Raw genomic sequence first — 23,314 nt, forward strand, 5'->3', positions numbered from 1 at the left:
GGCCGCTGATAGTTAGTATCGGATTCAGGAGTTTGACTTTCACAGCCATCATCTAGCCAGATATATCAGTTTCGTAATGAAGCTTGGGTCTGTCCCTAGATTGAAAATGAGAGCAGACTTTACGAATATTAGGAAGATAAAGGAGATACAGCTTCTCTCTGGCCATGCGAAGAGATTGATTCTCGCTCTATTTGTGCCGGGGGTCTTAATCTCATTAGAGAGACTCCACTGCAGATGGCAGCGACCACGGGACGCACGAAATTTCTCGACGGGATGCTTGATCAGAAGCCCGAGCTCGCTAAAGAGCAGTTAAATGGTGCTCACAAACTGTGACAAAACTGTTGAGCCGGATATGTGCTGCATTGGCGACCCGTACAGCAGAAGAAGCCTCTTCGCTTTGCGGCTGTGGAAGGGCCAGTCCGGCGTTTTGAGGAGCTGGTTCGAGAGAGGCCGAGGGCAGCACGTGATGGGGTTGTTTACGGGGATTTCATTGCATGAAGCATAATAACTTGAAAAGGGTTTGAAGCTTTTCATGCGGAATCCGGGAGATCACGACGCGAACAATTTCGGTCATAGCATATTGCACCGAACTTTTCTCAGCGAAAGGCACCAATCATACTTTTTTGGACGCTCTTTGCCCAAACCATAAAGAGGAACAGATAAAGGCAGCAGATTTTAGAGTTGTGGTTGGGATAAATTTGGCCAATCATTTGCCCATTTAAAAATATCTTTTGTTGCCTCTTTATACTTTTACAGGTCTAAATATTTGCAGAATTACCATGTCGTCCTGAGTATGACGTTAAAAAAACTTCATCTAGAGGGTACAATTGGATTCGAGACGAGGAAAAGGTACTGTACCAATTGGAGATGCGAGACATGCGGACACCAATATAATAAAATAAGGAACATACTCTGATAGCCCTCATAACGCCCCATAAGATAGGGACAAGCGTTAGGAGGCCCTCGTGGAAAAAAATTCCCCTTCCTTGGTGAGGTAACCTTTCAACCGCATCAAGGATCCGAGGGAGCCCCTAATTGAAGGTTTTTCTTGAAAAGGACTGCGTATTCCATTTTTTTACCTTTGGTCCCCCATTTACTAATTATTTGGAAATACTATCTATTTGAGTATCATATGTAACAAGTTGGAAAGAATAAAAAACAATTATTATTAGTCTTGGTGCGTATGATTGTTGTCAAATCGGGCAATCCTTGGAAGTCACTATGAAGTTAAAATTTGTATTAGGACAAGAAAGGGTAATAAAAGTCCTCGACAGATAACAAATAATAATGTACGGCATGACCAATATTAGGAATTTGTTTGATGGCATATTTAATTCGTGGATAGGTTCTAGTTCCAGGAAAGATATGCAAAATGAGTTTAAGAATTATGAGAAAATAGGGATAAAAGATGTTGAGAAAGGTTTAGAAAATTAGAACGTACCACAAACTTTGAAGGTAGGACGGATGACCCAATTAAAGTCGTTGGAAAAAAGAATCTCGGTGATCGGAAATGATGAAACTTTTCCATAATTTCCAAAAGTGATGTCAAAATAAACGAAAGGAATGTGAATCCGATTTTTTTTTCAATTAGTTTCTATATAGGGTAAAAAAGAGGAAAGCATGATTGATCCAGAAAACCATTATACAACTGACATTGTGGCATATGGGAAACCCAAAGATCAATCATTTTCCTGCGGTAGAATTAAAAAAATTGGGAGAGGCTTAGGGCGCATTTAGCAACTTGTCAAATAGTAACTAATTCTATTCTTTTATTTTTGGAAGTAAATTTAGAACATAAATCCATTTGATAAATTTTTTATTCCAAGGAATAAATTTCTTTCCAGAATTAGATTTGGAAGATAATCAAAGAGTAAAAAAAATTGCTTCTTTGCTCCCAGCAACAATTTCAAAATCAAGCCACTACAAAAAAAAATTTCTTTCTTTTTACTTCTTCTTTTCTTCTTGTTCTTCTTTCTTCTCTCTTCTTCTTCTTCTTCTTCTTCTTCTTCTTCTTCTTCTGCCGCCACTGCCGTCCACTCACCGGCGATCGGTTGGGTGAGGTTCGGCAAGCTCACTGGAGGAGAGCCATGGCTTGGCTTGCCCAAGGCTTGACCTCGCCCATATTTGGTTGGGTGACGCCGACCTCGCGGTGACTCAGCGATGTCGAGCCTTGTTGACGGCTGGGCAAGCTCAACCTCACTAAATCTGGACGAGGCTCCTCGCCCAACTGTGGCACGGTCGACCCTCACCTAGTGTTGACACCTAAATTTTGCCTAATCATTTAGTAATTAATTGCATAAAAATTTAGGGATTAATCTTTAACCCCTAAGAAAAAAATAGTAAAATTGCATTTCATGTAATCGCATTTGCATCGGTACTAAAAACGCGACAAGACGCAGCGGCTCGCAGTCGATTACATGCACGAAGGGAGGGTCTCTCTCCACTGGTCTGAACATGCGAAAGAGCTAAAGTCAAAAAAAGAGGAAGGAAGTTCTTGCACGTCTGTTGTCTCTCCCTCATTAATGCATGCGCATGCACGCACAAATTCGGCGGACGAGAGGAATCCTCAGACAAGCAAAATGAGCCCATGATATATTATATAATATGCTCTCTCTCAAGTGTGGGTTGTCAGGAGAAGCAACGAGAAGTTTGCTGAAGGAGGAAGCAAATAACGAGAAAGAAAAGTCAAAAGTTGCGGCAATCCTATAAAAGGGAGGGACAAGTAGCCGCACAAGAAGCCCCAAGCATGAAGAAGAAAGAAGAATCCGATGTCCATTTCCTTCCCCCTCATTAATGCATGCACATGCACGCATGGAATGGGGGACGTGAAAATTCTACAAACGCCTGCAAGAAGATTGGACTAACATTTTTATAATATTTTCCTTGCTAGAGAGAAGAAAGAAAGAGGTCTGGAGAAGAAAGAAAGCAAAGTTCAACTTGGATTTTGGAAAAGTTGCGGCTGGATCTTTTCACACTAAAGACGGCTATCTTCAAGAGGTGGTGGAGCGCCTATAAATAAGACCACGGGAGGAGTGTGGTCGGGGAGGGAGGCCAGAGAACACAAAAAAAAATCCATGAAAAAGGCCCGCAGAGAGACATACAGACGAGTGAAAAAAAAGAGATTAAGAGAGATAGAGTCTCGTTAAAAAAAGAAGGGGAGCAAAAAGGGGGGGGAAGAACGAAAAAATTCCCTTGAGAAGATTGTGAGAGCTATTAAAAAGAGAGCCCGTGTAGAGACACACGAGTTGAGAGAAAAGAGGGAAAAAAAATTCATTCGAGAGGTCTGTGAGGGGAGCGAAAAAGCTGAAAAAAATATTCATTGTGAAGCGGCTTCTCCTTCGGACAAGAAAAAATATGAAGTCAGGGGGAGGAGATTAAAAAAGGGAAAAAGCAGAAAGAGAGACTGCAGAGAGTGAGACGTGAGAGAGAGACAGAAAAGAAGTGACCGAACAGCAGAAAAAAAAAGAGAGAAAAAAGAGGAAAAGACCCCTACTGTTCATCTTCTTCGGGAGTTCCTCGCTGCTGCTGGTCGCCCGGCGCTACAGCCGCCCACCCGCCGCTTTCCTCCTTCCGGCGAGCTCCGAGCCCACCGCCGCGCCTCTGCCCTAGCGCGCCACCGTCCTCGTTGCTGCACCTCTGACCAACGCCAGCATCTCCTTCCAATGAGCCCCGAGCGTGCCACCATCACGGCCTGCCACCGCTGCTTCTGCAAACAGCACCTCCACCCGAGCCGGCCGCCGCACCCCTGAAGTCCGCTGGCCGCTGCTGCAACCTGCCCCTCCGCCCGAGCGCCGACGAGCCGGTCGCCGTGCCACCAGCCACCGTCGCGTCCCGCCTCGCCTGTAGCCCGCACCGACCCGCGACCACCTGACGCTGCTCCTGCTCTGCCCGCGGCCGCTGGTCGCCGTGCCTGCCTCTGCCTGCCACCAGCGACGTCTGCAACTCCATAGCTGCACCTCAGCCTGCTCGCCACCGTACCAGTAGCTCGTCACGCCTGCAACCCTCGCCTCCGCACCTCTGCCCGCTCGCCGCCGTTGCTGTGCCTCTGACCGCCCGACGCCAGTGCCCGACGCCCGCGTCCAAGTTCCGCCCGTGACCCAGCACCCGACGCCGCGTCATCGTTCCTGCCGTCGCCGCTCATCAGCCCGTCGCCCTGCAGCTCGAAGCCACGAGCAACGCTCGCAACCCCACCGCCTCTGCTTCTGACTTGCGGTCGCTGGAGCCCCGCTCCACTTGTAGCGCCCGACGTCCCTCTCTCGCGCCTGCCCGTGCCGCTGCCGCTCAGTCCGCCCAGCACCACCAGCCACGACGCCCTTGCTCTCCTGAGCTCGCTGACTCGACGCCGGCCTGCTCGCTGCTCCGCCAAGTCCGCCAGCTATCCCTCACGAGTTGCTGCGCCTGAGCTGCCCCCACAAAGCCCGTGACGAGCTTGACCAGAAGTTGCTGTTGCGTTGCAACCGCCACAGCCCGACCCCGACGCTAGCGAGTCACACGCCCTCCGCTTCTCCTGCACCAGCGGTGGTTGCTGCTTTGCCGCTGCTGGTCCGTGTTTGTTGCCACTCGCCGGAGCTCCGGTTGACGGCGAACCACCACCGGCAGCAACCCACCACCACAGCCACCTTCCTTATCCGTGCCGAGCCTCCATCGTGGTCTACAAAGTATCGCTCGTTAAGGCAAATTTGGAAAAAATTCAAATTAGGTAGGTTTATTATATTTTATTAGGTAGAATTATTTCATTATGTTATTTTTAATATTTTGTCCCTTTCTTTGAATTAGTTCTTGATGCATGTTTGAAAATCCCCGACGTACCACCTAATTCGCAACCGCACAATGATTTTTTTTATTTCATCTATAAGGCTTTAGATGAAATAATTAATCACGCGGGAATAAAATTGATATTTTAGTCTTTAAGGCTTAAGATCAATTTATTGATTTTATTAGCGAAACAACCATGGAGGATTTGGTATCTTTTAATTGTTTTGTTTATCTCAAAAATAAAAAATAAAATTGCATTTGCATTCCATGTAGGTTAGAATTAGGTTTATTTCATGTTTTATGGTTTGCATATTAAGAATAGGAATTTTATTTCGAATATAAAAAAAAAAGAAAATCAAATCGATCAATTTAGGTTGCTAGTTTTAACTTAGGTTTCATGTTTAATTGCTTGGCAATTTTTTTTTTTTAAATTTCGAAATTAATACAAAAACATAAAAAAAAAAAAATTAGAATTTTGGCACTCTTTGCATACCATTGCATTTTAGGGTAAAATTTCATAAGTTTAATTCTAGATAACAGTTTTTAAATTTAAGAAATATTTTAGATGAAATGCATTTTAGTTAGGAATTTCTAAATTAGGATAACATTCTAGCTTAAATTAGGATTTGGTTTAACCTCATTCCTAATACAAATTAGATGACATTTTAATTTAGATAGATAATTCTCACTTTTTTTCTAATTCTGAATTTCATGAAAAAAAAAATTAAAAAAAAAATGTCTTAGAATAAATTAGTTTTATTTTCTAGGATAGATTGCATGCTTATTAAGAAAACACAAAAACACCGCATTTGCATCATATAGTTTAGGCCATATTATCATGTCATATTATTTCATGATAAATTAGTAGTATGCATTGCATAAAGCATGATTTTCAATTAAAAAAAAAGTGAAAACCAAAAAGAAGAAATTGCGTGTTAATTAGAAATCATATCTAGGATTATTGATGTGAATTCTGATTTAACCTTGCAGATGCTTTCGTTGTTATGAGGTAAGTCTTGCTATTTATTCATCGCTTTATCTGGGTGTTAAATTGATGGTTTGCGCACCCACATGATCATGTCACATGTTAGGAAATTAAAATCAATTCAAGCTACCTGCAAAACATTTTTTCAAAATAAAAGAGAAAGGTACCGAAAGGGCGTTAGAGAAATCTAATGTAACCAAGTCCCCGAACTCACAATCTCTGGTTCGTAGGAGTGAAGTAATTCTCCCATTACTTTACTTGGGTTTCTAATCTTCCCACCAAAAATAGATTAGTGGCGACTCCTAATTGAAAATCAATTGCATGTTAAGAATTTGAACCTAAGTCGCGAATTGGTATGGGCTTGGGAGAGCCCGAGTTAAGTCTAGGCTTAACAATCCATTAGCCGAACCCTTAGGTGGTCCAACCCGCTTCGGGGAGGTCGCGACAAGAAGAAGATTGAGTTCCTGGAGAGTTTGACTGGAACGGTTAGTGAGTACATTGAGTGATGAGTGGAGGCAGAATTCGAGCGTGAATGTGCAGTTTTTGGGTGTCTTCATTGTTTGTTTGTCGGTTGGGATCCGTTGTGTGTCGAGACGGTTGGCAAGTTCACGTTCCCGTTCTTGATCAAGTCGTGTGCAGGGTGATATTCCTAGTATAAACACCTAGAGGGGGGGTGAATAGGCGCACAAACAATTTGTCGATATACGGAAGCAATTCTTAACAAATTGAAATACGATCAAGGTAGAAAGAGAGAAATTGGAACACAGGATTTATAGTGGTTCAGCTTTTCCAAGCCTACGTCCACTCTTCCGCACTGACAGCCCACCGGCTGGATTTCACTATGATCAAAAGAGTAGTTAGAGCACAGCTTTGCCTTGATTTCACAGTGTAGATGTACTACCACACCTCCTCAAGGTCTCTCACAAATATAGACTCTCTTTTGTATACAAGTATTCGCTCAAAGGATTTATCTAAACAAATAGGAGCTTCGACTTTGGAATTCTTCTATCGCGCACACCTCGAACAACTAAGGACGTCTTCCTTATATACTCCTTTATGCCATCATACCCGTTGGCACTTACCAAAAGAATTCCTCCAATCTACCCGTTGGACGGAATCAATTAGGAAGATCGTTCGAGCTATTAAAGGAACGTGTTGATAGCCCATCAATCATGTTCGCCCATACAATCAGGATCTCGGTTTCCATAAGTAGAACCTTCCAATAATATTTAGACAATCATCGAATCTTCAGTCATTGAATCAAACTTGATCAATCAAAGGATTCGATACGTCTTCTCCAGCCACGAGATCTTCTCCGGATGATAAGGTTAAATCCCGAACAAAACATCCAGTTCGGGATAACCTTTCTTCAACGGATCGTAGACTCAAACAATGAGGATAGACTTTGAGTCTTGAGTCCGGCTGTCCGGAAGTCTTCGACTTTAACTAATAGAGTCTGAGACCTTAGAGACTAGACTGATGGAAACGTTTTGTCAACTTCAAAACTCTTCACGAGGATTTCTCCAACAATCTCCCCCTTTTTGATGGTGACAAAACCTTCCTGCAGATTTGGATAACTTTGACCTGCAAAACATTTCTCAAACACATATGGATATCTTATGGAAGTAAATGGCTAATAGAATAACACTAGAATCTGCAACCACAGAAAATAGGTTAGTCCAGTATATGATTAAGCCATTCATAAGATATCAATATTGATTAATAGAAGCAAAAGTCAAGTCCAAGTCTAGGCGGTTCTTATCCGGACACAAAACAAAGTCAAGTCTGTCAAAAACGACAGTTAAACACAATCCAACAAACAGTTAAAAAATGATTGAAAGTTTTGATCAAATCATATCTCTCCCCCTTTTTGTCATCATTTAAAAATGATGAGATGAAATCAAGATTGCTTGGGAATGCGGACAAGCTGGAAATCTTCCATAGACTGAACAATGTCTTCCAGCCTTTTAAAGTCTTCCTTCAGCTGTACAACCTCCTCACTCTTGGCATTGGCCTGATTTCGAATAGAGAGGGCTTGCATCTTTTCATTCAATGAACAGGAAGAAGCTTGACCTTCATTCTTCAAGCTTTGAACTTCGCATCCCAAGGCATAAATCTGACCTTTCATCTCCAAGAGAATATCCATGATTCTGCGAAAATCTGCTCCATTATAAGTCTGAGTACTTGCTTCGGCTCGATCTGGAGTATAAGCAGACGATGGTGGATCAGCATAATCTCGCAGGTTTGGCGATGAAGCTTCATGACCTTCTTCTGGAAATTGAGATGCATAAACATCTTCTGGGTCTGCAGGCGAGCGACTGACTCCTTCACTTGCATCTTGAAGTGAAGATGTCACTCCTTTCTCCTTATCTCCCCCTGTTTCCATGCCTACAGGTGGAGAAGAGATTTCCTCAGGTTCTCCTTCTTCTCTTCTTTCTTCTTCAGGTCTTTCTTCCTCTGCTTCTTGCTCTGCTTCTCTTTCTTCTTCTTCCTTCTCCTCTACTTCTCTTTCTTCTGCTTCCTTCTCCTCTGCTTCTTTCGTCTTTTGTTCTGATTCTTTCTGTGGAACAGGACGACTTAAGTTCTTCAAAGCCATTGCAGAGATGGTGATGTCATCGTCATCATCTTCATCCTCAACGAGGAGAGCTCTTCTTTTCTTTGATGGAGCAACCATTGGCTCCTTCCCTTTTCTCTTAGCAGCATAAGAGAGTTGATGAGTTTTGGCAGGAGTCTTCTCTTTGAATTTCTCCAATTCCTTGCTCAGTTCCTTCAGACGCATTTTGGTCACCATTTTCAGTCCTACCACCATATGATCGCATGGTCGAACACAAAAGATTTGCAGAGGCTGAATATTCAGATGTCTGAATAACTTCGTAACAAGGCTTGGGTAAGGGAGTTGACCTCTGTCCTTCGTCGCTGCTCTATACATGTGAAACATAACAGTATGAGGGAGAGAGAACTTCCTTCCACTGAGGATGGCATACATCAACTTTGCCTCAGAGCTTGAAACATCAGTTTTGGAAGTTGATTTCGGCCGAGGCAATTAATCACGATCCTTGTGAAGCAAGATGTTGAATGCATTCATTCTTGAGTAGGTGATCTTCTCATCCGTTCTCCCGTCCTTCACCCGGTTCAAGTGTGGCCCGAGCAATGGAAACTTTGATTGGTTGATATCTGCCTCTCTCAACTTCTAACACGTCTGCCAACATATTCATATCCACAACATAATCTTGTTCTTTAACACTGAAGGAGAATCTATTCGCATCTAGAAAGCTAAGATTCGAATAGAAATATGCAGTCAATTCAACATAAGCCTCTGTTGAGTCAGAGCAGAACTTTTCAAGTTGTAGGATACTGAACTTTTCCCTCAAATTCACTTTCACAGCATCCAGAAAATCAAAGTCCACACTTCTAGGGTTTATTACCCCACGCTTCAGCAATTTCGAGTACAGATCTTTTTGTTCCTTTGATCTGAACAAATCTCCCCTTTTTCCTTGAATTTCAGCCGCAATACCCATTTTTGGTTGAAATAAACTAAACAGATTGTCATCGTCATTCCCATCTACAGGATTCGGCCCCCAGTCACGAGGATCACTTGGGATATTCGCAAGGGTTTCCTCAGCTACCCATTTACGAGCGATTCCCAAACTTTCCATTTTTCGCATAAAGATATATTCGTTCCTATATCCTTTGTTTTTAAGAAATTCATCAACATAGTTCAAAGGAGTACGAATTCCTTTTAAAGCACGATATAGCTTGTAAATAAAAGCGGGCTTTTGAACTCTTACGGGGTCTGCATCCTCGATGATTTCTTCATGATGCTGATCAACAACGCCTTGAGGACTAGATGGTGGAGAATGACGCTGCGAGAATGTTGTGGGCTCGGTTGCTGATCCGGGAGTAACTTCATCTTCGCAAGATCGAAGTGCGTAGACCCCTCACTCATTCTCTGTGGTCCCCCGCTGCGATTCTTGAGGACTTTCGCGAAGAAGACATCTTTCTCGGTGTTTGGAAGATTCCTTTGCTTGACTTTCCCGAAAAGATGACAACTTTTTGAAGATTTAGCGAAGAAGACAAACGGGAATGAAGGATCGATGCTTTCTAGGGTTTTTGAGAGGAAAGTGAGTAGAAAAGTGAAGAGAAATCGACAATGCTCGTTCGGTTAAAAAGAAGAATAAACGAACCGTCACAAAGGAAATAAAAATATGCCTTTTCAAAAAAACTGTCTTTATCCGCAAAAATAGCTATTTCAAAAATAACTTCCCTTTTGAAAATGAATCGATGCAATATTTACGTCAATTAAATATAGCAACAATTTAAACAAGTCTGATGATCGTACCTTTTCAAGATAAGATTGGAGAGAGAAAGACTTACAGTTTGAAGGTCGAGGCAAGACTGTAGATAAAGTCTTGTAATCCTGAGTCTGAAAGTCTTTAGACTTTGATATCCTCATACCTCAAAATGTTGAGTCTGGACCGTATAGACTCAAATTGATTTTTCTCCAAAGGCTTCGTGAGTATATCAGCCAGCTGATTCTTTGAGTCAACAAATTGAATTGATACATCTCCATTTTGAACATGATCTCTAATAAAGTGATGTCGAATTTCTATATGCTTCGCTCTTGAGTGGAGAATTGGATTTTTGGTGAGGTTGATAGCGCTGGTGTTGTCGCAATTAATCTCTGTGCATGAGTCTTTGATTTCAAAATCTCTTAGCTGTTGTTTTATCCATAGAATTTGCGAACAGCAGCTTCCAAGAGCTACATACTCTGCTTCTGTTGTTGAAAGAGACACAGTACTTTGTTTCCTTGAAAACCAAGACACTGTTCTGCTTCCAAGCAACTGGCAAGTTCCTGAAGTGCTCTTTCTATCAACTCGCAACCGGCTAGATCTCGCGTCGAATATCCCGAAGTTTAAAGTCTCCTTCTTAGGATACCAAAGACCGATGCTTGATGATGAAGCAACGTATTTTATGATGCGTTTGGCAGCACTTGAGATGGGATTCTCTAGGATCCGATTGAAACCTAGCACATATGCAAACACTCAACAAAATATCGGTCTAGAGGCGTAAGATAAAGAAGTGACCCAATAATGCTCCCGTACAGCTTTTGATCAACTTTCTTCCCTTCTTCATCTTTGTCTATCTTTAAAGAACTTGACATCGGTATGTCGGTCTTTTTGCAATTCTCCAGTCCAAACCTTTTGACAAGATCATTAACATATTTTTCTTGATAAATAAAAGTACCTTCCTTCAATTGTTTTATTTGAAGACCAAGAAAGAATGTTAACTCTCCCATCATACTCATTTCAAACTCATCCCGCATAGACTTTGAAAATTTTTTGCCTGAGACTTTCATTAGAGGATCCAAAAATAATATCATCCACATATATTTGAACAAGTAAGAAACTTTTGTTTTCCTTCTTGATAAATAAAGTCGTATCCACTTTACCTTTGATAAAACCATTTTGTATTAGGAACTTACTTAATTTGTCGTACCAAGCCCGAGGTGCTTGCTTTAAACCATACAAAGCCTTTTCGCCTAAAGACGAGTCGGCTTCTTTGGGTCTTCAAACCCTGGTGGTTGTTCCACATAAACTTCCTCATGGATAAATCCATTTAGGAAGGCGCTTTTGACATCCATTTGGAATAACTTGAAATTCTTATAACAAGCAAAAGCAAGTAATAATCGAATAGCTTCTAACCTTGCCACTGGAGCGTAAGTCTCATCATAGTCTATTCCCTCTTATTGCGTATATCCCTTGGCCACGAGTCTTGCTTTATTTCGTACGACTTTTCCTTTCTCGTTCATCTTGTTTCTGAACACCCATTTGGCTCCAATAACAGTTTTACCTTTTGGTTGGGATGTCAATTCCTAGACATCATTTATGCTGAACTGTCTGAGCTCTTCTTGCATAGCTTCAATCCAGCTTTCATCAGATAAAGCTTCTTCTATGCTCTTTGGTTCAATTTCGAAAACGAGTGCCACGGACTAGACTCTTCTTGCCTTTTGGATCTTGTGCGAATTCCTTCATTAATTTCGCCAATTATAAGATCCTTGGGATGACTGGACTTATGCTTCCAGTTACTCGTTGATTTGTCTGGTAGATGATCTCTTTCTTTATTTGGATCTTCACTAACAACCTGATGCTAATTTTCCAGAGTCTGAGATGCTTCTTGAGTTATAGACTTTGAAGGGTCTGGAGCAGGTTCAGACTCTTCTTGATGAGTCTGACTTGATTCATCTTGCGTTGAGTCTTGAAATTTGACATTCATTGACTCCTCTACGACTGGCTCTTCTTGTTATAGACTCGTAAACTTTGCTTGATGTAGAATATCCAAGGAAGATACCTTCATCGATCTTTCTTCAAACTTACCAACTCGATCTTTTGCATTTTTCAATATAAAACATTTACAACCAAATACATGAAAGTATGAAACAATAGGCTTCTTTTCTTTGAATAACTCATAAGGGGTTTTAAAGAATAGATCTTAAGAAGATCAGTATTGATGATATAGCAAGTGTTGAAACAACTTCAGCCCAAAATCGAGAAGAAATTTTACTTTCAAGTAAAAGAGTTCTAGCCATTTCTTGAAGAGTTCTGTTCTTTCTTTCCACAACTCCATTTTGCTTTGAGGAGTATATGGAGACGAGAACACATGCTTAAAGCCGATTCATCACGAATTTTGTAAAATCTTGATTTTCAAATTCACCTCCATGATCTGTTCTTATATTGGAGATAACACAACCTTTTTCATTTTGAACATTTTTAGCAAATTTTTCAAAATACGAAAATGTTTCGGACTTACTTGAAAGGAAATATACCCAAGTAAAACGGGAGTAATCATTGACAATTACTAGGCAATACTTCTTACCCCCAATGCTCTGAGTTCTGGTTGGTCCGAAGAGATCCATATGCAGCAACTGTAGAACATGATTAGTAGAGACATGATTTATTGGCTTAAAAGAATTTCTTACATGCTTTCCCAGAATACATGGAGTGCATGTATCAGTCTTTTGGTATGGTAATTTTGGTAGACCTCGAACAAGCTGCTTTGATGAGATTTTGGCTAATTGCTTCATGTTGACATGACCAAGCTTTTTGTGCCATAAGCTTGCTTCATCTTGAATTGAGATAAGACATTGCGATTCATTTGGTTTCACATCCGGAAGATAGATATTTCCATGTCTTCGACCCATGAAAGACCGAGTAGAGTCTTTGCGATTCCCGAGAACATGTCCCTTCTTGAAAGAAGATCTTGAAACCAGTATCACACAATTGACTAATGCTGAGAAGATTGTAATTGAGTCTTTCCACTAAGGAGACATTACTTATTGTGAGAGTACCAATTTTCACGGTTCCAAATCCCACAATACTTCCTTTGCTGTTTCCTCCAAATGAAACTTTTCCACCATTTACTTGAGCAAGCTTTATAAAACAATTTGAGTCTCCTGTCATGTGTCTTGAGCATCCGCTGTCAAGATACCACTTTACCTGTTTCTTGACAGAGACCTGCATTTAAAATAAAGTCTCAAGCTTTCTTTGGTACCCAAACTTTCTTGGGTCCTTTGGTGTTAGTAAGATAAACAGTATTAGCCCATACTTTCTTAACAGGTTTCCATACCATAGGACACTCTTTTTCAAAGTGATCCGGACTGTTGCACTTTGAACATCTGAGAGCATTTCTTCCTACAGGTTTAACAAAAACTTTCTTGAAGTGATTTTTGTAAACCTCACTCGAAAGCCTTTTCTTAATTCTTTCTTTTACTTTAGGAAAATCAATCAAGGGAATTGTTTCTCTTTGTCATACCTAGACCGGACTTATTGAAGTAAGGTCTTTGCGCTGAAAGAATTTTCTCAAGTTTTTCAGACCCTATAGAAAATTTCTTAGATATATTTGATAAGTCTGTTTTTAAAAAAGCATTTTCTTTTAAAAGATTTTCTTCATTTTCTTTAAGATTGGAAACAGACACGTCTAGACTTTTAACTCTTTCTTCTAAAACATCTTCTTTTTGTTTTAGAGCAGAGTTTTCTTTTTTCAGTTTGGAAATTCTTTTGAGAGAAGTCTTAAGACTAAAGCATAGATCATCAATATATTTAGAAACTTTGACAGGAATTTTAAAATTACTTGCCTCAAATTCACCGTAAAGTCGATCCCGAGTCGATCCAGTCCGAGTCCGATTGTGCCATCGGACATAAATTGGCATATTCATTATCACTTTCTTCACACTCAGTATCACTCCAGGTTTCAGCTTTGAGAGCTTTTCGAAATTTTTCAGCTTTTCCTTTCTTCTTCTTCAGAAGAGGACAGTTGGTCTGATGTGTCCCTTTTTCTTGCATTCAAAACAGACTACATCTTTATTTGGTTCCTCATCATCAACAGACTTAGTCTGCTGTCTTTGAAAGCCTTGTTTCTTTGAGTTGAACCTTCTTCCTTTTCTATTTAGTTTTCTGAATCTTCTTATCATGAGAGCAAGCTCCTCATCGTCCATATCATCTTCAGAATCTGTATCATCAGAATCATCATTTGATTTTAATGCAATGGATTTCTTACCTTTTGGATCTTCATCTTCATTGATCATTTCCACTTCATAAGACTGAAGAGTTCCAATTAGCTCGTCAATAGATAGTGGCATAATTCTCTGCGTCTCTCTTATCGAAGTCTTTATGTGATTCCAATCCTGGAGAGTCCACGCAGGTAGCTTGTTTACCTTCATGGGATCGAAGTTGGTTGACCTTGATTTTCAAGACCATTCACGATATCTCGTAAAAACGACTAAACATGTCGATATTTATTCTCCTGGTTTCATTACTCAAGGCTTCGTATTGACCGAGAAGAATGTTGATTCTTGTTTCCTTCACTCGATCTGTTCCTTCATAGGTGATATGCAATCTGTCCCAAACTTCTTTTGCTGTACCACAAGAAGATATTCTATTATATTCAGTTGGTGATAAAGCACAATATAAGGAGTAAATTGCTTTTGCATCGAGTGTTTGTCTCTTGGTTATTTCTTCCCGAGACATTCCGCTGGATTCTTCGCTTCTTTTCCTCTTTCGAGACGATGCGGTGGTAGGAGTAATTCCTTTTTCTACAACGTCCCATTCTAGAGGATCCTTTGATCGTAGGAAAGCTTTCATCTTGTTCTTCCGGATGTTGTAATCCTTTCCATCAAAGTAGGGTGGTCAGTATTGCTTTGACCTTCCATCGGCCGGTGCCACATACTAGCCATGGATCTTTTACTATGAAGTAAAACACTTCAAATAAAGTAAGTACACAGGCTCTGATACTAATTGATATTGCTAGTATAAACACCTAGAGGGGGGGTGAATAGGCGCACAAACAATTTGTCGATATACGGAAGCAATTCTTAACAAATTGAAATACGATCAAGGTAGAAAGAGAGAAATTGGAACACGGGATTTATAGTGGTTCAGCTTTTCCAAGCCTACGTCCACTCTTCCGCACTGACAGCCCACCGGCTGGATTTCACTATGATCAAAAGAGTAGTTAGAGCACGCTTTGCCTTGATTTCACAGTGTAGATGTACTACCACACCTCCTCAAGGTCTCTCACAAATATAGACTCTCTTTTGTATACAAGTATTCGCTCAAAGGATTTATCTAAACAAATAGGAGCTTCAGACTTTGGAATTCTTCTATCGCGCACACCTCGAACAACTAAGGACGTCTTCCTTATATACTCCTTTATGCCATCATACCCGTTGGCACTTACCAAAAGAATTCCTCCAATCTACCCGTTGGACGGAATCAATTAGGAAGATCGTTCGAGCTATTAAAGGAACGTGTTGATAGCCCATCAATCATGTTCGCCCATACAATCAGGATCTCGGTTTCCATAAGTAGAACCTTCCAATAATATTTAGACAATCATCGAATCTTCAGTCATTAAATCAAACTTGATCAATCAAAGGATTCGATACGTCTTCTCCAGCCACGAGATCTTCTCCGATGATAAGGTTAAATCCTGAACAAAACATCCAGTTCGGGATAACCTTTCTTCAACGGATCAGAGACTGTCAATGAGGATAGACTTTGAGTCTTGAGTCTGGCTGTCCGGAAGTCTTCAGACTTTAACTAACAGAGTTTACAGACCTTCAGACTAGACTGATGGAAACGTTTTGTCAACTTCAAAACTCTTCACGAGGATTTCTCCAACACAGGGTTGGCGAGCGAAGATCTGGGTATGCAAGTGCATGCCCATGTGTGTAAATTCGGGCCTGCAGGGCAGCTGGTGACGGAGAATTCGTTGATGGACGTGTATGCAAAGTTCGGGGATTCTGAAGATGCATATAAGCTATTTGACGATATGCCTCAAAGGGATGCCATCTCGTGGAATAGTCTCATTTCCGGGCATGATAGGTTGGGAGAGATGACGAGGGCGAGAGAATTGTTTGGTGTGATGCTGTACAAGACTGTTGTCTCTTGGACGACAGTGATTTCCAGGTACTCTCAAGTCGGCAGTTATGTCGATGCCCTGGAAACTTTTAGGCGAATGTAGACGATTGGTGTTGAACCTGATGAAAAAAGTATTGTACCCGTCTTGCCAGCTTGTTCACACCTAGGAGCTCTCGAAGTTGGGAAGTGGATTCACATGCATGCACATTAGCACCAGTTTCTCCACAGGCTTCTCCACATCCACACCTATATGCACACAGGACTTGTATATGCAAAATGCGGTTGCATCGAGCAAGTGAGCCTTTTGTTCAATGAGATGAACGAGAGGGATGTATTTTGATCAGCATGGGATGGTAAATGGTGCTGTTCGAACTTGTAAGGAGAGTTTCCATATATTTGATAAGTATCTCAACTTCTCTAATTCAATCAACCTTGAGAATTTTGATCCCGGTGCTTGTGGTTGGGCATATGGTATGAAAATGTTTGACCTCAAAGAGTGGAAGAAGAGAAACATCACGGGAATATATCACCGATGGCACGAAATGAACGAGGATAGGACATTGTGGATGCTTGGCATCTTATCCCCAGGGTTGGTCACTTTCTACAGTCTGACTTGTTCGTTCGATCGGAGGTGGCATGTGTTGAGACTCAGCTGTGATCCCGCACTCAACCGGACAGAAATGGAGAATGCAGCAGTCATTCATTACAATGGAAACTGTAAACCATGGTTGGATTTGGCGGTCTCCAACTATTTTGTCAATCTACGATCAGTCTCGAAGAGGAACACTGCCGCTGTGTATGCATAATAAACCAAACGAAGAGGAGGAACGTTGCAATGCAATTACATTTCGACCTGACGTTCCTGAGAATTGCCGACACAGTCTAACGGGTTAGAGAACTGTCCTCCAATGGAAGATGGCATGAAGTGTTAGTCCACTTTAACGAAGCGAAGTGAGCAGGAATTGAAATCACTGAGCCTTCCATGATTAATTCCATTGTCAAAGTGTCTTCAAAGCTATCGAATAAACAAGGGAAGTCCATCCATGCTTGTGTGCTCAAGCAGGGTCTCGACACATTCTGTTCCATTGGCAATTCCATCATAGATTCGTACATGAAGTGCAGGGACTTGGAATCCGCGTTGGGCGCCTTCCGGTCCATGCAAAGCAGAGACTTCATGTCGTGGAATGTGCTCACTCATAGGTTTCTTCATCAGGGAAATTTGGGATGAAGGTTGTCATGATTTCTGCGAGCCCTAGTTGATGGATTTGAACCCAATGTCTCCACTTTGGTACTGGTTCTTCAAGCGTGTATGCGGATGTTGATATGGAGCGAGCAGATGGACTTTCATACGCTTTTGAAGTTCATCAATGAGTGGATTGGGCACATTGATCTTGATTCAATCTTAGGAATGCAGAGACATTATGCAAATGTGCAGGGATAGTTTGTTCAAAACAGAAACGAGCATGAAAAGGCAAAAGGTTTCAGGATGTGCCCGAACAAGAGATGATGAAGTATGATTACCTGACTTAACGTGAAAAACATCGGATCAGCATTTAAATTAGAGGGAAAATCTCTCCTTCCCCCACCAATGAGGCGTGCCAAGGCAAAACCATCAAAGTTATCACTAAAGGATGTATCGTTGAGCCCAATTAAGTATGGAGATAACACATTCCTTTTCCTTTACTTACAGGGAGATAATTGAGGCAATTCCTGATGAATGAAGACATGAAGCAAAATGAAATTGATTCGACGCAAGAAGGGTGTATCGTTCCTAAATTAGTCCAATTCAAGTTTGGAATGCAAGTAACATATCCCATCTCTTGTAGGAAAAGATGGCATGCTAAGGCCCAACCATCCATTTTGTTGTGAAGGATGGATATCATTCCTAAAATGGTTTCTAGTCAAGTGTGGAAATAACATGCCCAATATTTTCCTTGCAATAAATGAGGCAAAGCATTCAAGAAACAATATCCTCAAATGTGGAAATAGGGAGTACTCTCCAATAAATGAGGCAAAGCATTCAAGGAACAATATCCTCAAATGTGGAAGAGGGAGTACTCCTCTCTCTCCTTTCAAAGCAAGTTCTTCAAGATAACTTTAAAAGAAACACATCGAATGATCCATATTTAAATTTTTTAAGCTCCTTGTCGCTTAAATGTCCCTTTGAGAAGAGCATTTAAAAAGAGCAAGAATTGAATTCCGTGGATTATCATATGCAGTAAAGAAATGTTTTTCATAAATAAAATCAAGGCCATGGAGGCGTTTTTCAAGCAATCCTGTCACTTTAGGTGATGTATGTCATGCATATCATGCATATATCCTTCATAATAGTTTCCTAACATGCTTCGTTGTCATTCTGGATAGGAAATGTTAATACCTGAAGAACAAAAACACGTGAAGGGTAAATTGTATCGATTTCAATTGCTCATTTTGATACCATTTCTGAAGTGATTTTCTTTTCCTTTGATTGAGAAAAGATCAAACACTTGTAAGAGGTGTGGTACTATTATGATTAGTGGTTCTGTTAACGGTTACTGATGATTAGAACACAAGATTGTGGGATATTTTTGTAGGAAATTACAATGATAGTAGGTGTTCCAAATGAAAAGGCTAGCACAAATCGAGAAAGGGAAACAAATTACTCGTACTTTGAGCTGTTCGCGAGGTGATATGCTTCTTTTTGGATTTATGAGGTTCCTGTGTTTCTTATAATGGTGAGGAGAGGAGAGAGAGAGAAAAAGAGAGAAGAGGGGGGGGGGGGTTGGGTTGCATTGGTAAGCTGACAGTACCATTTGCTTTGTATCATCTATGTATGATGAGTTGCTGAAAGATTGTCTCCCCTCCTGATTAACAGAACTTGTTCTTTACATTCAGAGTCTTGACCGTATAATATGTCAGCTTTTGGAAGGTACAAATGCTCAATACTTGACATGCAAGCTAGGTTGCTGTTAGACACGCTGGGGAAGGGTATTGAGTCTACTTTGGTGTATCCTTGAGCATTAGTAGCTGAGCCATGGCAGGCATCCAGTGAAATGTTTCCTGGAATTCGATCGTTGTTGGAGATATGCGAAGATCAATTTGTTGGAGATATGTGAGATTTGCGAAGATCAATTTGGGATCATAATTGATCTATAGTATGGTTTCAAGAATCAATCTAGAATTAGATTTGATTTTATTTGATTTCATGTATCGGGTCTTATTCCTTCTTTAGTTATATAAAATCATTGTATTATAAATAGGAGCGTATGTTTGTAAAGGACAATTCATTCAATACAGAATACAGATTTCTCCCAAGTCTCTCCCTTTTCTTTCATTTTGTGACAATCCTAAATCTCTTGCCGTTGAACCGGCACTTGTCCCAACTATACAGGTACTTTCACCTTCATTTTGATTTTTTCTATTAGATCTCCTTGTTGTGACATGGAAGTTTGAAATGCAAATCTTCTGGCTGTGTTTTGCCCATGGCTTAAGGCCGTTATTTTGATAACCATCTTCATGTCTGGTTTCTAAACTGAAATTCCTTTATGGGCACTGTGAGGGTGAAATTTATTTACAAAAGATGTAGACCAAATAAGCTTTTTAATTAAAGAAACGTAGCTTTTGCTGAAAAAGTGGTTGCCCAGATATCTTTTGGCTTTCAAATGATGCTACGTATGAAATGTATCAAGATCATCATTCGATGCGTGAAATAAATGGCTATGACATATTCTTGCTTAGAGTTGTCTTAAGGTTGCATTCACTTTCAAATGCCATGCATTTGTCGTGTATCCTGCTGCTGTCTCCTCCCCATATTGTCGACCTTTGCTTCAATCCAAACTATGGCAATTGATTTCAGCTGAAACAAAGTAACGATAGTATACATCTTTCAGACTGTCAAAAGTGTCTCGCAGGCTTATGTTGATGCAGTTCTTGATCTGGCTTGACATTTTGTCACCAATTTCATTCAACCTTTTCTTGATGCAGTTCTTGATCTGTCTTATGCTGTCTCCTCCCCATGTTGTCGACCTTTTCTTCAAACCAGTATATGGCAATTGACTTCAGTTGAAATAAAGATATGATAGTATCCATGGATCAGACTGTCAAAGGTGTCTCTCAGGCTTATGTTGATGCAGTTCTTGATCTGGCTTCACATTTTAAATTTGTTCCCAAACCACAAGAACATAACCACAATCAAAAGGCGCTAGCAGCGAATTCAATTCAGGCATAATCAGAAAGAAAAACGCGCCGCGTTGACGAATTGACACTACACGATTCACAAAACCCCTTTCCCCCCAAGCCACAGCCATTAGCCCGACAATTACCAAATGAATACGAGCCATGAATCTACTCCAGATCGTCTCCAACCCAAATTAAATTAACCCCAAGAAAACCCGATTAAACAGTGCAGCTTCACCTGTAGAAACCGCCGCCTCCGACCCAATCCGTAACGGACTACCAGATAAACAAATTTGAGGAATCCCTCTCTGCACAACCGACCCACACAACTGACGCAGGCGACAAATATTTTTTTGCAAATAAAAAAGAGAATGTAATGAAAAGGCATTTGGGTAATCTAACATAGTGAAATCCCCATATCCATTTAATCTCTCTCACGCATTTTACTTGGATTTCTAATCGACCCATATAAAGCTAATTAGGTCTCGTGGTGGTGCTCGGCCTCGATTGATGGTGCCACGAGGATGGGTGGTCTCAACGTGATGTGACTCTGTGGGTTGGTGCTCGTGCGGCTCTTGGTGAATCCAAGTCAACAATTGAATCTCTCTCTCAGAAGCTTCATTGAGTTTGCCTCTGGCCAAAAAAGCACCCAAAGTACAAGTTTTCCCCTACCATGGGGAATTTCTCATGCCACGGTGTCAAACAGATTGCTTGATCTAGTCTTTTTGTTTATCATTGTGGATATATGTTATGATGGTTATCTCTCAATGTTAGTGATTTCTTTTGGTTGGATTGTTTTTCTAGATGTCTGCAGGTTGTCACACAATTTATATTTTAACAGTGGATATAATTTGAGATTTCTTATGGCATAAACCTTAAAAAGAATCGGGTCTTTTGAGTTGACACTATGGTCTTTAGAATAGTTTGCAATTTTGGGAATGTGGAAGTTCATTTGTTGCTTCTTTGTTCCTTGTACATGCGAGCAATGTAATACTCAGAATTAGAGTTGATTTTGAGGTCAAGGATGGAGGAGTGGAGAGTGAAGATTAGAGGATTTAAGGTGATTTGGCAAGCAGGTCAAGAAAATATTTACATCTCATGTAGATTGGGAGCATGTCAAGAAAATATTTGCATCTCCTGTAGATTAGGAGAGACTTGAAGATCTACGTAGCAATTCTTGTTTTTATATATATATGTGTATGAAGCTCGAGATGTGATATGTATAGCCCCTGTCGCGACCTCCCCGAAGCGGGTTGGACCACCTAAGGGTTTGGTTAATGGATTGCTAAGCCTAGACTTAGCTCGAGCTCTCCCAAGCACATACCAATTCGCGACTTATGGTTTAAGTTATTAATATGCAAATGATTTTTATCACGGAGTCGCCACTAATCTATTTTTGGTGGGTCGATTAGAAACCCAAGTAAAGTAATAGGAGAATTACTTCACTCCTACGAACCAGAGATTAAATGAGTTCGGGGACTTGATTACACTAGATTTCTCTAACGCCCTTTCGGTACCTTTTCTTTTTATTTCAAAAATATTTTGCAGGCAGCTTGAATTGATTTTAATTTATCTTCCTAACATATAAGGTGATCATGCGGGTGCGCAAACCACCAATTTAACACTCAAGAAAGCGATGAATAAATTGCAGGACTTACCTCATACCAACGAAAGCATTTGCAATGTTAGATTAGAATTCACATCGACAGTCTAAATATGATTTCTAATTAACACGCAATTTCTTTATTTTTATTTTTTTCACTTATTTGACGAGAATCATGCTTTATGCGATGCATGCTACTAATCTAACATGAAATGATATTGACATAATAATATGGCCTAAACTATATGATGCAAATGCGATGTTTTTGTATTTTCTTAATAAGCATGCAATCTATCCTAGAGAATAAAATTAATCCTAAGAAAATTCTTTTTGGTATTTTTCATGAAATTCGAAATGAAAATTGTCCAATAATTAAATGTGCAATCTAAATTAACCAAATGACCTATTTCTAATGATGAGCAATTTCTAATTAAATGAACCTAGTGATAATCACTAAATGACGTGCATTTCATGAACCTAATTCTACACGACATGTGCATGATTTTTTTTTATAATGAAAATTCGTAATTAAAATTGGTAAAAAATCTAACTAAAGCGAGACATTGTCTATTTTAAGTTAGGATTAGACTAATCCAACTCCTATCTCAACTTAGAAAATTATCTCATCATGCAATTTATTTCAAAAGATATTATCTAACCTAGCTATCATCTAAACATGCATTTTAAAAAAACTATACATTTTATCATGTAATTTTATCTAGGAAAATCAATTCTAATCTACATGAAATGCAAATGCAATTTTTTTTTGTATTTTTGGGCTTCGTGGGGGCTTGAGGGAGTGGCGATGGCGGAACTCGAGATGCGACGGGCGGGCTCCTGCGAGATATTTGAAAGAGGGCCTCGTGCAGGCTGAGGGAATGTCTCCAGGACAGCGGAGGCGTCGTGCCGGAGGCGGCGGAGGCGTCGTGCCGGATGCGATCGGCGGGCTATTGGGAAGGAGAGATTTTTTAGAGAGAGAGAGACTTCGTGCGGCTTGATGGAGAAGAAGAGAGAGGGCACTTCAAATTCGAAGGGCAGGAGAAGACAGAAAAGGACGCAGCGATTAATGAAGAGGGAGAAGGAGAAGGCAAAAATTTTGCTAAAAAAAAAGCGGGACCCAGGCTCCAGGTGGCGACACGTTTCGCATCCTGATTGGGCAGGCGCACGGTGACGTGGAGCGCTCGGCGCACCTAATATTTTCTCGAAGTAGACGGGTCATGGACACCGCCTACCACTCCGAGATAGGCGGAACAAACAATTTGTTTTATTTTATTTTATTTTTTTTGTCATTTTCAAATCTATGTACCCTTTTAAATTCCTATTCATCTGTATGAGTACTTACGGATATAAGTTCTTTATTCGTCGCCCAATTATTATTATTTTTGGTAATACCTTTTGGAA

Source organism: Eucalyptus grandis, chromosome 1 (genome assembly GCF_016545825.1).
Source record: "Eucalyptus grandis isolate ANBG69807.140 chromosome 1, ASM1654582v1, whole genome shotgun sequence".
NCBI classification, from domain to species: domain Eukaryota; kingdom Viridiplantae; phylum Streptophyta; class Magnoliopsida; order Myrtales; family Myrtaceae; genus Eucalyptus; species Eucalyptus grandis.